At 40.1% G+C, this 19093-nt stretch overlaps 1 protein-coding gene across 5 annotated transcripts in view; it reads right to left on the bottom strand.

Annotated features, from left to right (window-relative positions):
- LRRC4B (leucine rich repeat containing 4B) overlaps positions 1-19093 on the bottom strand; it is a 124245-nt gene that overhangs the window by 3459 nt on the left and 101693 nt on the right. For 4 of the 5 annotated variants that reach the window (XM_056543595.1, XM_056543596.1, XM_056543597.1 and 1 more), the window contains one exon: positions 4561-4644. The gene's annotated coding sequence lies outside the window, so the exon portion shown is untranslated. Of the gene's footprint in view, positions 1-4013; positions 4453-4560; positions 4645-19093 lie in introns of those variants that run through there. The other variant, XM_056543599.1, reaches the window with a different exon arrangement.

The following is a 19093-nucleotide window of genomic DNA, read 5'->3' as shown; positions in this document are numbered from 1 at the left end:
TGGACATTACAATACACACGTGATACATACCCTATCAACTACAACAGTACATACAAATCTATCGAAATGCACCATACACAATAAAGAAAAGTCCTCCGAAACCACTGATTTTGGTGCAAGTTGGTGTATGGGGACCTCCCCATGAAGGGCAACTCCTGCCTATTCCTATGGTTCTTAGGGAGATACGATGCTGCCAGAGGAGTCTGGCAGCAGTTTACCCCCTAACTTAATTTCAAGCACATGGACACTTGTTGATCTGAGCGTGCTTGTGTATTGGGGGACTGGGAGAGATATCTGTTGGCTGACTAGCTATTCTATATTTATGGCTACCTTAAAGGAGTACTCCAGAGTGAAAAAAATGTTTTCCTATCAACCGGTGCCAAAAAGTTATACAGATTTATAAATTACTTCTATCTAAAAATCTTAAAGGGGTACTCCGGTGGGAAACATTATTTTTTTAATCAACTGGTACAAATCTGTGTAACTTTCTGACACCAGTTCATTAAAAAAAAAAAAAAAAAAAAAAAGAGAGTTTTCCACCAGAGTACCCTTTAACCCTTCCCGTACTTAGCAGCTGCTGTATACTACAGAGAAAGTTGTGTAGTTCTTTCCAGTCTGACCATAGTGCTCTCTGCTGCCACCTCTGTCTGTGTCAGGAATTGTCCAGAGCAGGAGCAAATCCGCTTAGAGAATCTCTTCTACTCTGAACAGTTCCTGACACAGACAGAGGTGGCAGCAGAGAGCACTGTGGTCAGACTGGAAAAAACCGCTCAACTTCCTGTGGAGCATACAGCAGCTGATAAGTACTGGAAGGGTTAAGATTTTTTTAACAGAAGTAATTTACAAATCTGTATAACTTTCTGCCACCAGTTGATTTAAAAAAATGTTTTCCACTGGAGTACCCCTTTTAGGATTAAGGTGGGGCAACCGCATCGGGATCACATGGTTTACAAATCTGTTTAACTTTGTGGCACTGGTTGATTTGAAAATATATATATATATATATATATAAAACATTTCCTCAGGAGTATCCCTTTAATATTAGAAATTAAAGGGAATGTTTAATCAAAAATGGCCTATTATTTAAATGTTTCTTTTTTTGTTAAAGGGGTACTCTGGTGGAAAAACTTTTTTTTTTTTTTTTTTTAAATCAACTGGTGCCAGAAAGTTAAACATATTTGTAAATTACTTAATCTTAATCCTTCCTGTATTTATTAGCTGCTGAATACTACAGAGGAAATGGTTTTCTTTTTGGAATGCTCTCTGATGACATCACGAACACACTGCTCTCTGCTGACATTATTATAATAATAAGTCTTTATTTATTGTTGTCCTTAGTGGGATTTGAACCTAAGGCCCCAGCACTGCAAGGCATCAGTGCTAACCACTAAGCCACCATGCTGCCCTTAGCATACATCTGCTATGCACGGTTGCTAAAATGGACAGAGATGTCAGCAGAGAGCACTGTGCTCGTGATGTCATCAGTGTTCCAGAAAGAAAGGAATTTCCTCTGTAGCATTCGGCAGCTAATAAGTACTGGAAGGATTAAGATTTTTTAATAGAAGTAATTTACAAATATGAAACAAAATATTTAGCCCGGACCTTCTAGGTGAGTATATGTAAATTATTTGGAACTAATGAGTAGAAACTGATATATTTCTACTCATTAGTTCCAAATAATTTACATATACTCACCTAGAAGGTCCGGGCTAAATATTTTGTTTCTGGTTTTCTTTTTTCTGCATGAGGTATGGTTGCATGCCCTAGTTTGACCTCGGTGTGTATTAATTGTGATCTGCACATACAACTTCCTTTTTTAATTTACAAATATGTTTAACTTTCTGGCACCAGTTGATTTAAAAAAGAAAAAAATAATTGTTTTTCCACCGGAGTACCCCTTTAAACATAATTTTTAAGAATTTTTGGTGATTTTTTTTTTTTTTGTGTCTAATTTTTCATTTTACTTTATATCTTTTCTAATAATCATAAAATCGTGCAATTTCCATTCTGGCCACTAGGCCTACAACTAATTGGAGACTTCCTGTTCTGTTCAGATCCTTTCCCAGTAATGCCTTTCTTCTCAGAGCAGACTGGTAGATAGATAACACTAGATCCACCACCATTCACAGTAAAGCTCAGCATTTCCCTCTCCCTGTTTTTCTAAACTGTGTGTCTCCAGCTGTTGAAAAACTACAACTCCCAGCATGCCCTGACAGCCTTTGGCTGTCCGGGAATGCTGGGAGTTGTAGTTTTGCAACAGCTGGAGACACACTCTTTGAAAAACACTACTGTAGAATGACCTCTCAAAGGGTGACAGATAAAAATTTTTCCATTCATGTGACAGGTCCGGTTTATTGTCACTTATGTCCATGTGTCCTGCTGTAAAGCACATCGCTGAATGCTGTTCAAAACAACTCAGTCAAGATGGCCGCCTCCACAACAATATACAAAAAATGAAATAGGAATCCTCTGTTGACAGAAGTGGGTGTAAGAGGGTGGGCGTTAGAGGATGGGTTACAAGGTTGTTAGCCCTTGCTTCCTTGCTGAAGCTCCCCCTAGTGTCCTAAACTGGTAAATATGGAAAACTAAAATTGTTTGATGAACAATCCTAAAAAAAAAAAAAAAAAATACATTGCAAATTTTTTTTTGAATAAAATATAAAAAAAAAAAATACACCACATTTTTTGAAAATTAATTTACACATTCCCTTTAATAGCTCCAAGAAAATATAGGATATATATATATATATATATATATTTTTTTTTAGGGGCATCTTTTCTTAGAACTATGTCTTGTGCCATTTTTCTGTTATTTTTTTTTACTAATAAAACATATGAATAAATCAGCAACTGGGAGCTATAGGATGAGAGTGTGCCTGCTACCTACTCTGACACTGACCAATCAGTGATGACACTCTGAGACTGTGCAGGGACATGCCACATTCTCAAGGGGATTGGTCCCGCCCAGGAGGAACGAAAGGAAAGGAATTAAGCAGTTATGGGAAAAAGATGTCCCAGGACTATTTCTTTTTATGGGGGATACATATTTTTACTAAGAGAGTAGTCAGGGGAGTGGATGGATCCTCGGTAGGACTGCAGAATAAAATGGAATGGTATCAAGATGTGGGAAGGAATCTGAGCCAATGTCGGTAGCATTTCTTTTATACATTTTTGATTGTACTGTTCTTTTTTAAATTTTATTTATTTATTTACTTACAAACATTTTCCTCGAAAAAGAATATGACTCTGTTATTTTTACCCCAAAATGGTGGCCCTCAAAATTATAACAACCCAGCCTACAAAAAAAACAAGCCGTCATGGGACTGTGTTGATGGGTTTTGGAGTATGAAGACGGAAAGTCTGAAGGCCAAAAGGGGTTAAAGTAACCATATAGGTCAGTGGTCTCCAAACCGTGGACCTCTATATGTTGCAAACCTACAACTCCCAGCATGTCCGGACAGCCGTTGGCTGTCCGGGCATGCTGGGAGTTGTAGGTTTGCAACGTCTAGAGGTCCACGGTTTGAAGACCACTGATTTAGGTCTTCTACGTCTCTGTGGAAAATTGGGGAATGTAAAAGTCTAATGTGAGGCAGAACCTGGACTGTTGTGTAGACAACATCTACCATGTATGATTTTTGAAGGTCACCTGTCTGTCCTTCAGGATGTCCAGTGACGTGCTGGGAGGTCCACGGTTTGAAAACCACTGATATAGGTCTTTTACACGTCTATGTGGAAAATTGGGGAATGTAAAAGTCTAAGATGAAACAGAACCTGGACTCTTGTGTGGACAACATCTACCATGTATGACTGTCACAGGTCACATGTCTATCATCCAGGTTCTTCAGTGACATATGATGGGAGTTGTACGTAGCAGAACGTCCCCAGTTTGAAGACCACTGATATAGGTCTTCTACATGTCTATGTGGAAAATTGGAGACTGTAAAATTCTATCGTGAGGCAGAACCTGGACTATTGTCTAGACAACATCTACCATGTATGACTTTAGCAGGTTACCTGTCTGTCATCCAGGTTCTTCAGTGACATGTGCTGGGAGTTGTACGTAGCAGAAGGTCCACAGTTTGGAGACCACTGATATAGGACTTCTATGTCTCTATGTAGAAAATTGGAGACTATAAAAGTCTAACGTGAGGCAGAACCTGGACTCCTGTGTAGACAACATCTACCATGTATGACTGTCTCAGGTCACATGTCTGTCCTCCAGGTTCTCCAGTGATGTGTTGAGAGGTCCACGGTTTGAAGACCACTGATACAGGTCTTCTACTTCTCTATGTGGAAAATGTGGGAATGTAAAAGATGAGGCAGAAGCTGGACTCTTGTGTAGACAACATCTACCATGTATGACTGTCACATGTCTGTCTTCAAGGTTCTTCAGTGACACATGATGGGAGTTGGAGGTTTGCAACATCTAGGTGTCCACAGTTTGGAGACCACTGATATAGGTCTTCTATTTCTCTATGTAGAAAATTGGAGACTATAAAAGTCTGTCCTCCATGTTCTCCAGTGACATGTGGGAATTATTGAGGTCACCACAATGACTTACCTCACGTCTCTGGTGTGCTGGTTCTACATCCCTGTCAATTTTCAGTGTACACGTCAGCGCTCGAAGCTTCGTATTATTCAACTCCTATGGAAAATGAAAAAGCTCGATTTACTATCATTGTCCAAGAATAATAATTTCCATGAAATCTTCTTCATGAAAAGATAAAACATACAAGCGCCATTGTTCACAGCTGCAGCTCCGTCATGAAACAGAGGATGGTTATTAACGGTACATGCTCTGATTGAGTCATCGTGACTATTGCTGGTGTGGTACTACAGGGGGGGCAATATTGGACCAGCATTACTAGTGGGGACCACAGGGGGCAGGATTAAGTCATTCTTAGTAGTGGGGTACCCAATGGGTCAGGACTGGTTCACTATTACTACTGGAGTAGCACAAAGGACATATATTGGTTATTGTTAGTAGTGGGGACACCATGGGTGCAGTATTGTGTAATCATTACTAGTTGGGACCACAGGGGGAAGTATTGGGTCACAGTTTCTTGTGGGGTACTCAAGGGATCAGTACTGGCTACTGGCTCACTATGACTACTAGTGTACCCTAGTAATTCAGTATTGGCTAATTTTTTCTAGTAGGGTAACACAGGTAAATTGGGTAACCATTTCTAGTGGGGATCACAGAGGAAAGTATTGGATGACTACTGCTTGTGAGGAACTACCTGGGATAGGCAGTATTGGGTAACCAATACTAGTGGGGAGCACAGGGGCAGCATTGGGTCACTGTTACTAGTGGGGAACTCATGTGGTCAGTACTGGCTGACTTCTCTTGGAGTACCACAGGGAGCAGTATTGGGTCATTATGTCTAGTGGGGTATCAGAGGGGTCCGAATTCAGTCATAGTGTCTAGTGGGGCACATCATTGCAGAATTGGTCAGTTGGTAGTGGAAAGAATCAGAATTGAAAGAATCCCAATTTAGTAGCGAGGTACCCTAGGGGGTAGTATTAGAGGGGATCACAGATGCTAGTGGGATACTGGGGGCAGAATTGAGTCACTATCAGCAGTGGGTACCACTAGGGGCAGTATTGGGTCCTATTCTTTATAAAATGTTTATAAATGACCTGGTAGAGGGATTGTACAATCTATTGCAGACAATACTAAGCTGTGTGAAGCAGATCGCACAATAGAGGACAGTGTACAGCTACACATGGATGACACAAAAATGGAGGCTCGGGCTGAGAAGTGACAGATGAGGTAACACAGATAAATGTAAGGATATACACGGGAAATACATCCAAGGTTATGTACTAATGGACAGAACACAGAGTAACACTGACATGGAGAGGATGGAGGAGGTTCAGTCAACAGTATAAATGTATTCTGGACTGTAATAATATTACAGGTTATAGAGGGGCATTTACTAATCTTTTACTATGTAGTCTGGTTTTTACCCTGTTTTTTTCTACTTCATTTTTGACTATGTGCGACAAATTTACTAAATTGTTGCACGGCATTAATAAATTTGGCACACGTAGGCAAAAGTGGGAAATTTACTTCATGTAGTAGAAAAAATAGTTTGTTCCTTTTTCCTGCTGTCTGAATAGGTTTGGCTGCTGGTTTCCTTCTGGATCTTTTGTTTTTGAGTTTTATTTTTTAGCTTTTTCACCACATCTAAATAATTCAATAACTAAATTGTAGTCATGGCTCAGAATAGTGGTAAACGGCGTTTAGTGTGTGTGTGTGTGTGTGTGTGTGTGTTTATTACATTTTTTTTAACACTTATAATAATATTACAGATTATAGTCACTAGAGTCTGGAAAGTAATAATATTACGGATTATAGTCACTAGATTCTGGAGTGTAATAATATTACAGGTTATAGTCACTAGAGTCTGGAGTGTAATAATATTATAGGATATAGTCACTAGAGTCTGGAGTATAATAATATTACAGATTATAGTCACTAGATTCTGGAGTATAATAATATTACAGATTATAGTCACTAGAGTCTGGAGTGTAATAATATTATAGGATATAGTCACTAGAGTCTGGAGTATAATAATATTACAGATTATAGTCACTAGATTCTGGAGTATAATAATATTACAGATTATAGTCACTAGAGTCTGGAGTGTAATAATATTATAGGATATAGTTACTAGAGTCTGGAGTGTAATACTATTACAGGATATAGTCACTAGAGTCTGGAGAGTAATAATATTACAGATTATAGTCACATGAGTCTGCAGTATAATAATATTACAGGATATAGTCACTAGAGTCTGGAGTATAATAATATTACAGATTATAGTCACTACATTCTGGAGAATAATAATATTACAGATTATAGTCACTACATTCTGGAGTATAATAATATTACAGATTATAGTCACTAGAGTCTGGAGTTTAATAATATTACAGGATATAGTCACTAGAGTCTGGAGAGTAATAATATTACAAATTATAGTCACTAGAGTCTGCAGTATAATAATATTACAGGATATAGTCACTAGATTCTGGAGTATAATAATATTACAGATTATAGTCACTAGAGTCTGGAGTATAATAATATTACAGGTTATAGTCACTAGAGTCTGGAGTGTAATAATATTATAGGATATAGTCACTAGAGTCTGGAGAGTAATAATATTACAAATTATAGTCACTAGAGTCTGCAGTATAATAATATTACAGGATATAGTCACTAGATTCTGGAGTATAACAATATTACAGATTATAGTCACTAGAGTCTGGAGTATAATAATATTACAGGTTATAGTCACTAGAGTCTGGAGTGTAATAATATTATAGGATATAGTCACTAGAGTCTGGAGTGTAATAATATTATAGGATATAGTCACTAGAGTCTGGAGTGTAATAATATTATAGGATATAGTCACTAGAGTCTGGAGTGTAATAATATTATAGGATATAGTCACTAGAGTCTGGAGTGTAATAATATTATAGGATATAGTCACTAGAGTCTGGAGTGTAATAATATTATAGGATATAGTCACTAGAGTCTGGAGTATAATAATATTACAGATTATAGTCACTAGAGTCTGGAGTGTAATAATATTACAGGTTATAGTCACTAGAGTCTGGAGTGTAATAATATTATAGGATATAGTCACTAGAGTCTGGAGTGTAATAATATTATAGGATATAGTCACTAGAGTCTGGAGTGTAATAATATTATAGGATATAGTCACTAGAGTCTGGAGTGTAATAATATTACAGGTTATAATCACTAGAGTCTGGGGAAGGGTCAGGGGATCCAATGATTTATTCTGATAACATTTCTACAGGTTCCATAGAACAAGTGATGGCAGAATCAGTAAATCACCATAAGCTGGAGAGGAGGGTAAAACAAGGGACGTGGCTGCGGGGTGACAGAATGTGACTATAGATGGGTCATTTTCAGATTTTTGACAGATTTTTTACTCAAAGTGAAGCAGAATACAGAATGGGTGCAAAACGCGTGTGAAATAAATGGGGCCCGTGCCATGGAGGGCATGAACATGAATACAGGCCTATAGGGTCGTATAGAGATAAATGGCTCAAACTGGGGGCTAAGACCCCAAGACTGTCACCACAACAACCACACTTATAACCCTAAATCATTAAAAATACAAATAAAGAAAGAGCAAAAGTGCAACTAAAGGACTTCGCCTGTGGGGGTAATAAATCAGACAACAACATAATGGACCATAAATCATGCGTATGGACAATAGGAAACTGTACAGAGGGGTCAGATCAATAGCTTACAATCAACTAATGAAAGTAGCGATACCGTAACTGCATGAAAAAGTATTTGACCTACATTCACAGGGTCACAAGCCCTAGCCACCACACTGGAGACCTCACGCCCCGACACACATTTCGCTTTGCTTCATCAGGAGGTTGGTCTCTTCTACATTGTGCACTCGCCCCAAAATCAGCAGCAGCTTATTAAATATACACCTATGTACAGTGCCGCCATAACCTATGACGCACCAGACATGGATTACCAAACACCCCTTACATCAGCCACGTGGTCACCCGATCCCCCGCTATGTTGTTGACTAATATATTATTACAGGTGACCTCCCTTCAGAGTGGTTGCACTTTTGTAAAATGGTCATTTTAATAATTAGTTTTTTTTCTAATCAACCCCGAGAATAAGATATCGGAGAAACTGTTATTTCCGAAGTCGGCAAGAAGATGAGGTCAACCAATGAAGCCAACTCTTCTGGATGATGGACGTAGCATGGAGTCTCCTACCTACGGCCAGTTCCAAAGCCAAGTAAATGTGCTTCTTCCAAGGCCTGGAGATGCTAAGTCTAGCCACCAGAAGGAGGTGTTCAACAATAATGCTAATGTGAGCTGGAAATTTAAAGGGGTACTCCACTGGCCAGCATTTTTGGAACATTTAGTTGTTAGCTGTTTTCGCGCTGTGGGGGTCAGCCACACCCCTCGTTACGTCCGTTTTTAACCTACAGTATATGAAAATATAATTCTCTACCAAATTTTTCTCTGAATATTTTGTCTGGTCCAAAAGGGTCACCATATAAAATGCAGAAACAGCCGGAACCCCAATGCCAACCTGAGACCACAGCAGTGTCATAGCCGGAAATTACAGATCTATCATACCAGAAATAGTAGACAAAAAACTGAACAAACAGCGTAATACCGCAAGTACAACAACAAAACCAAGGCTCCTTGAAGAACAAGAAACTGGAAAACAATTTACACCTCACAAGTATAAAGTCACCAAAAATGAATTTAGGGGAGTTTATAAGAGCGACAAAGTCTGAAGCATTTGGCAGGAGTTTGGTATTTGAGGATTTTGTCATATTTCACATTGGAGCAGACTGCGGAGTTGTCGCTTAGTCATGGAATATGGAAAACGTTGCTGCTTTCTCATATACGCTGAGATTACATCCCGCACTATACACAAGGTCTCTGCTTTCTACCTGTCAGTGAAGGCGAACGTCCATTATTTTCAGAGGTTTAAAGCGTACCTGTCAGTCCCCCACCCAAAAAAATATATGTTACTCAGTCCCTATTCCTGACCACGTACATGTAATTTTTAGGCCTCTATCACCTATATTTATTATAAAAATGCCTCTTTTCATTAGCTCACAGTGTTCGAAATCCTCTCAGGGGAAGGGGGCGTGTCACTCCCTTTCTGTGGTGGAAGGTGATTGGTGTGTGGTGGAAGGAGACATGGCCCTCCCTTTCTGTGGTAGGAGGTGAATTGGTGTGTGGTATGAGGAGGCGTGTCCCTCCCTTTCTGTGGTGAGAGGTGATTGGTGTGTGGTGGAAGGAGACATGGCCCTCCCTTTCTGTGGTAGGAGGTGAATTGGTGTGTGGTATGAGGAGGCGTGTCCCTCCCTTTCTGTGGTGAGAGGTGATTGGTGTGTGGTGGGAGGAGGGGTGTCACTCCCTTTTGGTCGTGGGAGGTGATTGGTGTGTGGTGGGAGGAGACCTGTCCCTCCCTTTCTGTGGTGGGAGGTGATTAGTGTGTGGTGAGAGGAGGCATGTCCCTCCCTTTCTGTGGAGGGAGGTTATTGGTGTGTGGTGGGAGGAGGCGGGTCCCTCCCTTTTGAAGGTGGGAGGTGATTGGTGTGTGCTGGGAGAAGGCGTGTCCCTCCCTTTTGGTGGTAGGAGGTTATTGGTGTGTGGTGGAGGAGGCATGTCTCTTCCTTGTGGTGGTGGGAGGTGATTGGTGAATAGTAGTAGGGGGCATGTCCCTCCCTTGTGGTGGTGGGAGGTGATTGGTGAATAGTAGTAGGGGGCATGTCCTCCCTTGTGGTGGTGGGAGGTGGTTGGTGTATGGTAGTAGGGGGCATGTCCCTCCCTTGTGGTGGTGGGAGGTGATTGGTGTATAGTAGTAGGGGGCATGTCCCTCCCTTGTGGTGGTGGGAGGTGGTTGGTGTATGGTAGTAGGGGGCATGTCCCTCCCTTGTGGTGGTGGGAGGTGATTGGTGTATAGTAGTAGGGGGCATGTCCCTCCCTTGTGGTGGTGGGAGGTGATTGGTGTATAGTAGTAGGGGGCATGTCCCTCCCTTGTGGTGGTGGGATGTGATTAATGTATAGTAGTAGATTGTGTGTCCCTCCTTGTTGTGGTGGGAGGTGATTGGTGCATCTGCTCATGCAGCTGTTTCCATGAGTCATCACTTGTCCATGACTCATGGACAAGCCTGATGCTGCTGCAGGACTGGTTTCCCAGTAGCTATGGGGACCCCTAGTGGTGGGATTTTCCAGACCCGTTTTCTTTAATAAATATTATGAAAATTTAAGACCTTTTGTAATAATGGTTGTTTAAATTTTTTTTAAAGTAACAACATTAAAAAACATTTTTGGGATCGGACAGTGCCCATTTAAAATGTCTCCCGTCCATGTGCTGCTTGCCCAGCTGCGGCGAGTGACAATGCCGGAGACCCACTTTAAACTGAACAAAGGAAAATAACAGAATTCCCGGCTGATAGCTCTTACCTTTGCCGGCAAATTGTCACAAGTCAAGAACTAAGAACTAAGCCAAGAAAAAGGGATCTCACGACGTCTTCAAGTGTGAACCCGCTCGGCTCGCCCCATCCTTTTATATCACTTTTCCATTTTTTTTGCACTTAACACTTTGCTCTCGTTAGAACAAAACAGCGTCATAAGACAAGGTTACATAAGCGGCCTCTATCTGCCCTGATATCAAATTATATAAGGAAAAACCTGCGCAACCTTCTAATACTCAATAGACTTTGGCCCTCCAGATGTGGCAAAACTTCAACTCCCAGCATGTTGACAAAATTGTGTTTTTTTTTCATTTTTTATCTCAAAAAGACTTCAAAAAGTAAATTCTATTTAAAAAAACAACTATCAATATGAAGCTACAATAGACTGCGCAAAGAGTCCTAACACCCCTCTGTAGACAGAAAAGTAATATTATGGGGGGCATCAAAAGGGGGATAGAGCGTCATGACTAGGAAAAAATTCTAACAATGTATAAATCACTAATCACACATGGAATACTGTGTACAGTACTGATCAGACCACACATAGAATACTGTGTACAGTACTGATCAGACCACACATAGAATACTGTGTACAGTACTGGTCAGACCACACATAGAATACTGTGTACAGTACTGGTCAGACCACACATAGAATACTGTGTACAGTACTGGTCGGAACACACATAGAATACTGTGTACAGTACTGGTCAGACCACACATAGAATACTGTGTACAGTACTGGTCAGACCACACATAGAATACTGTGTACAGTACTGGTCAGACCTCACATGGAATACTTTGTACAGTACTGGTCAGACCACGCATGGAATACTTTGTACAGTATTGGTCAGACCACACATGGAATACTGTGTACAGTACTGGTCAGACCACACATGGAATCCTGTGTACAGTACTGGTCAGACCACACATAGAATACTGTGTACAGTACTGGTCAGACCACACATGGAATACTGTGTACAGTACTGGTCAGACCACACATAGAATACTGTGTACAGTACTGATCAGACAACACATAGAATACTGTGTACAGTACTGGTCAGAACACACATAGAATACTGTGTACAGTACTGGTCAGACCACACATAGAATACTGTGTACAGTACTGGTCAGACCACACATAGAATACTGTGTACAGTACTGGTCAGAACACACATAGAATACTGTGTACAGTACTGGTCAGACCTCACATGGAATACTGTGTACAGTACTGGTCAGATCACACATGGAATACTGTGTACAGTACTGGTCAGATCACACATGGAATACTGTGTACAGTACTGGTCAGATCACACATGGAATACTGTGTACAGTACTGGTCAGACCTCACATGGAATACTGTGTACAGTACTGGTCAGACCACACATAGAATACTGTGTACAGTACTGGTCAGACCACACATGGAATACTGTGTACAGTACTGGTCAGACCACACATGGAATACTGTTTACAGTACTGGTCGGAACACACATAGAATACTGTGTACAGTACTGGTCAGACCACACATAGAATACTGTGTACAGTACTGGTCAGACCACACATAGAATACTGTGTACAGTACTGGTCAGACCTCACATGGAATACTTTGTACAGTACTGGTCAGACCACGCATGGAATACTTTGTACAGTATTGGTCAGACCACACATGGAATACTGTGTACAGTACTGGTCAGACCACACATGGAATCCTGTGTACAGTACTGGTCAGACCACACATAGAATACTGTGTACAGTACTGGTCAGACCACACATGGAATACTGTGTACAGTACTGGTCAGACCACACATAGAATACTGTGTACAGTACTGATCAGACAACACATAGAATACTGTGTACAGTACTGGTCAGAACACACATAGAATACTGTGTACAGTACTGGTCAGACCACACATAGAATACTGTGTACAGTACTGGTCAGACCACACATAGAATACTGTGTACAGTACTGGTCAGAACACACATAGAATACTGTGTACAGTACTGGTCAGACCACACATAGAATACTGTGTACAGTACTGGTCAGACCACACATGGAATACTGTGTACAGTACTGGTCAGACCACACATAGAATACTGTGTACAGTACTGATCAGACAACACATAGAATACTGTGTACAGTACTGGTCAGAACACACATAGAATACTGTGTACAGTACTGGTCAGACCACACATAGAATACTGTGTACAGTACTGGTCAGACCACACATAGAATACTGTGTACAGTACTGGTCAGAACACACATAGAATACTGTGTACAGTACTGGTCAGACCTCACATGGAATACTGTGTACAGTACTGGTCAGATCACACATGGAATACTGTGTACAGTACTGGTCAGACCTCACATGGAATACTGTGTACAGTACTGGTCAGATCACACATGGAATACTGTGTACAGTACTGGTCAGATCACACATAGAATACTGTGTACAGTACTGGTCAGATCACACATGGAATACTGTGTACAGTACTGGTCAGACCTCACATGGAATACTGTGTACAGTACTGAGCCCCAGTGTACAAGAAAAATATAGTGGAGCTGGAGAGGGTTAAAACAATAGTATACTAGTATGTGCAGGATAGTCATGTCTGTATATATAATAGTATACTAGTATGTGCAGGATAGTCATGTCTGTATATATAATAGTATACTAGTATGTGCAGGATAGTCATGTCTGTATATATAATAGTATACTAGTATGTGCAGGATAGTCATGTCTGTATATATAATAGTATACTAGTATGTGCAGGATAGTCATGTCTGTATATATAATAGTATACTAGTATGTGCAGGATAGTCATGTCTGCATATATAATAGTATACTAGTATGTGCAGGATAGTCATGTCTGTATATATAATAGTATACTAGTATGTGCAGGATAGTCATGTCTGTATATATAATAGTATACTAGTATGTGCAGGATAGTCATGTCTGTATATATAATAGTATACTAGTATGTGCAGGATAGTCATGTCTGTATATATAATAGTATACTAGTATGTGCAGGATAGTCATGTCTGTATATATAATAGTATACTAGTATGTGCAGGATAGTCATGTCTGTATATATAATAGTATACTAGTATGTGCAGGATAGTCATGTCTGTATATATAATAGAGGTGGTCTCCATATAGAGATGGTTTTTCAGAGAGGTTTCACTGGATTCTTTTATGGAGAAGAATCTATTATTATCTGTTAAGAGGGGTTTAGATAATTGCAGGATAATTTTAATTCTATTCTGCGCATCCTTGAGAGATACAATAGAATTCGGGGGGGAAACTTCACGGTAAAGATTTTACTACAGTATTTTTTTTTTTACCCAAATCCAATGTCGGCCGCAATCATTACTATAGATCTGCAACCTGATATAAGCGTTGGGAATAAAGAGCGATCACCACAGATTAGGTGAAGGCGACATGCAATGTATCCGGGGTAAAGCACGTATGGCCGATGTATACACGTATATACAGAGGATGTCTTCTAGTTGTATACACGTATATACAGAGGATGTCGTCTAGTTATATACACGTATATACAGAGGATGTCGTCTAGTTGTATACACGTATATACAGAGGATGTCTTCTAGTTGTATACACGTATATACAGAGGATGTCTTCTAGTTGTATACACGTATATACAGAGGATGTCGTCTAGTTGTATACACGTATATACAGAGGATGTCTTCTAGTTGTATACACGTATATACAGAGGATGTCTTCTAGTTGTATACACGTATATACAGAGGATGTCGTCTAGTTGTATACACGTATATACAGAGGATGTCTTCTAGTTGTATACACGTATATACAGAGGATGTCGTCTAGTTGTATACACGTATATACAGAGGATGTCGTCTAGTTATATACACGTATATACAGAGGATGTCTTCTAGTTGTATACACGTAGGGATGTCGTCTAGTTGTATACACGTATATACAGAGGATGTCGTCTAGTTGTATACACGTATATACAGAGGATGTCGTCTAGTTATATACACATAGGGATGTCGTCTAGTTGTATACACGTATATACAGAGGCTGTCGTCTAGTTGTATACACGTAGGGATGTCGTCTAGTTGTATACACGTATATACAGAGGATGTCGTCTAGTTGTATACACGTATATACAGAGGATGTCGTCTAGTTGTATACACGTAGGGATGTCGTCTAGTTGTATACACGTATATACAGAGGATGTCGTCTAGATGTATACACGTATATACAGAGGATGTCGTCTAGTTGTATACACGTATATACAGAGGATGTCGTCTAGTTATATACACGTATATACAGAGGATGTCGTCTAGTTGTATACACGTAAGAATGTCGTCTAGTTGTATACACGTATATACAGAGGATGTCGTCTAGTTGTATACACGTAGGGATGTCGTCTAGTTGTATACACGTAGGGATGTCGTCTAGTTGTGTACACGTATATACAGAGGATGTCTTCTAGTTGTATACACGTATATACAGAGGATGTCTTCTAGTTGTATACACGTATATACAGAAGATGTCGTCTAGTTATATACACGTATATACAGAGGATGTCTTCTAGTTGTATACACGTAAGGATGTCATCTAGTTGTATACACGTATATACAGAGGATGTTGTCTAGTTGTATACACGTATATACAGAGGATGTCGTCTAGTTGTATACACGTATATACAGAGGATGTCGTCTAGTTGTATACACGTATATACAGAGGATGTCGTCTAGTTGTATGCACGTATATACAGAGGATGTCGTCTAGTTGTATACACGTATATACAGAGGATGTCTTCTAGTTGTATACACGTAGGGATGTCGTCTAGTTGTATACACGTAGGGATGTCGTCTAGTTGTATACACGTAGGGATGTCGTCTAGTTGTATACACGTAGGGATGTCGTCTAGTTGTGTACACGTATATACAGAGGATGTCTTCTAGTTGTATACACGTATATACAGAGGATGTCGTCTAGTTGTATACACATATATACAGAGGATGTCGTCTAGTTGTATACACGTATATACAGAGGATGTCTTCTAGTTGTATACACGTATATACAGAGAATGTCTTCTAGTTGTGTACACGTATATACAGAGGATGTCTTCTAGTTGTATACACCTATATACAGAGGATGTCGTCTAGTTGTATACACGTATATACAGAGGATGTCTTCTAGTTGTATACACGTATATACAGAGAATGTCTTCTAGTTGTGTACACGTATATACAGAGGATGTCTTCTAGTTGTATACACCTATATACAGAGGATGTCGTCTAGTTGTATACACGTATATACAGAGGATGTCTTCTAGTTGTATACACGTATATACAGAGGATGTCTTCTAGTTGTGTACACGTATATACAGAGGATGTCGTCTAGTTGTATACACGTATATAGAGAGGATGTCGTCTAGTTATATACACGTATATACAGAGGATGTCGTCTAGTTGTATACACGTATATACAGAGGATGTCGTCTAGTTGTATACACGTATATACAGAGGATGTCGTCTAGTTGTATACACGTATATACAGAGGATGTCGTCTAGTTGTATACACGTATATACAGAGGATGTCGTCTAGTTGTATGCACGTATATAGAGAGGATGTCGTCTAGTTGTATACACGTATATACAGAGGATGTCGTCTAGTTGTATGCACGTATATAGAGAGGATGTCGTCTAGTTGTATACACGTATATACATCGCGCGGAGCCTGCACCTACCTAACAGCTGAGAGTCATGTGACATGGTAGTGAGAATGATGGTCTCAGTTGCTATGGAAATCTCCATAGATACGAGCGAGTTCTCCGTCCCCGCAGGATGTCTTTTCATTAGGGTTCCATTTAAAAACCCCGTCTAGGAGCGGAGAGAGGAGAGTGGGTGGGAGAGGAATAGATCCGGATCAGGCTCAGATCCACCATGTTACTTCCCATTCATCTGGAGGGGACAATGGAGCCTTCCTAATGATGGAGACTCCCACATTCCTGTCAGGAGAAGGATCACAGTGTGACACAACCTCAGCTCTGCTACATCAGCTGGGACAATGAGGGAGACCACCATGTAGGGGTCACAGGTCACACAGATGGCTGGAGGCCTCAGTTCTTATGTGAGGAGATGGACCTGACCTTCATGGTGCACTACATGGCCCAGCACTACACGCCACACACAGAACCACAACATCATCACAACCGTGTTACATAGTATAATACGCAGAACACTACAACCCCAACATGACCAGACCACTGGACATGACCATAATACAGATCTATTATACTATATACATACAACACTACAACCCCCAACATGACCCGACCACTGGACATGACCATAATACAGTTCTATTATACTATATACATACAACACTACAACCCCCAACATTACCCGACCACTGGACATGACCATAATACAGATCTATTATACTATATACATATAACACTACAACCCCCAACATTACCCGACTACTGGAACTGACCATAATACAGTTCTATTATACGATATACATATAACACTACAACCCCCAACATTACCCGACCACTGGACATGACCATAATACAATTCTATTATACTATATACATTCAACACTACAACCCCCAACATTACCCGACCACTGGACATGACCATAATACAGATCTATTATACTATATACATATAACACTACAACCCCCAACATTACCCGACTACTGGAACTGACCATAATACAGTTCTATTATACGATATACATATAACACTACAACCCCCAACATGACCCGACCACTGGACATGACCATAATACAGTTATTATACTATATACATTCAACACTACAACTCCCAACATGACCCGACCACTGGACATGACCATAATACAGATCTATTATACTATATACATACAACACTACAACCCCCAACATGACCCGACCACTGGACATGACCATAATACAGATCTATTATACTATATACATTCAACACTACAACTCCCAACATGACCCGACCACTGGACATGACCATAATACAGATCTATTATACTATATACATACAACACTACAACCCCCAACATGACCCGACCACTGGACATGACCATAGTACAGATCTATTATACTATATACATACAACACTACAACCCCCAACATTACCCGACCACTGGACATGACCATAATACAGTTCTATTATACTATATACATACAACACTACAACCCCCAACATTACCCGACCACTGGACATGACCATAATACAGATCTATTATACTATATACATACAACACTACAACCCCCAACATGACCCGACCACTGGACATGACCATAATACAGATCTATTATACTATATACATACAACACTACAACCCCCAACATTACCCGACCACTGGACATGACCATAATACAGTTCTATTATACTATATACATACAACACTACAACTCCCAACATTACCCGACCACTGGACATGACCATAATACAATTCTATTATACTATATACATGGAACACTACAACCCCCAACATAACCCGACCACTGGACATGACCATAATACAGATCTATTATACTATATACATATAACACTACAACCCCCAACATGACCCGACCACTGGACATGACCATAATACAATTCTATTATACTATATACATGGAACACTACAACCCCCAACATAACCCGACCACTGGACATGACCATAATACAGATCTATTATACTATATACATACAACACTACAACCCCCAACATTACCCGACCACTGGACATGACCATAATACAGATCTATTATACTATATACATACAACACTACAACTCCCAACATTACCCGACCACTGGACATGACCATAATACAGTTCTATTATACTATATACATATAACACTACAACCCCCAACATGACCCGACCACTGGACATGACCATAATACAGATCTATTATACTATATACATACAACACTACAACCCCCAACATGACCCGACCACTGGACATGACCATAATACAGATCTATTATACTATATACATACAACACTACAACCCCCAACATGACCCGACTACTGGACATGACCATAATACAGATCTATTATACTATATACATACAACACTACAACCCCCAACATTACCCGACCACTGG

Source organism: Hyla sarda, chromosome 10, assembly GCF_029499605.1.
Source record: "Hyla sarda isolate aHylSar1 chromosome 10, aHylSar1.hap1, whole genome shotgun sequence".
Lineage (NCBI taxonomy): Eukaryota > Metazoa > Chordata > Amphibia > Anura > Hylidae > Hyla > Hyla sarda.
Note: the sequence above shows the minus strand (reverse complement) of the source record. Positions and strands in the feature narration are given on the sequence as shown.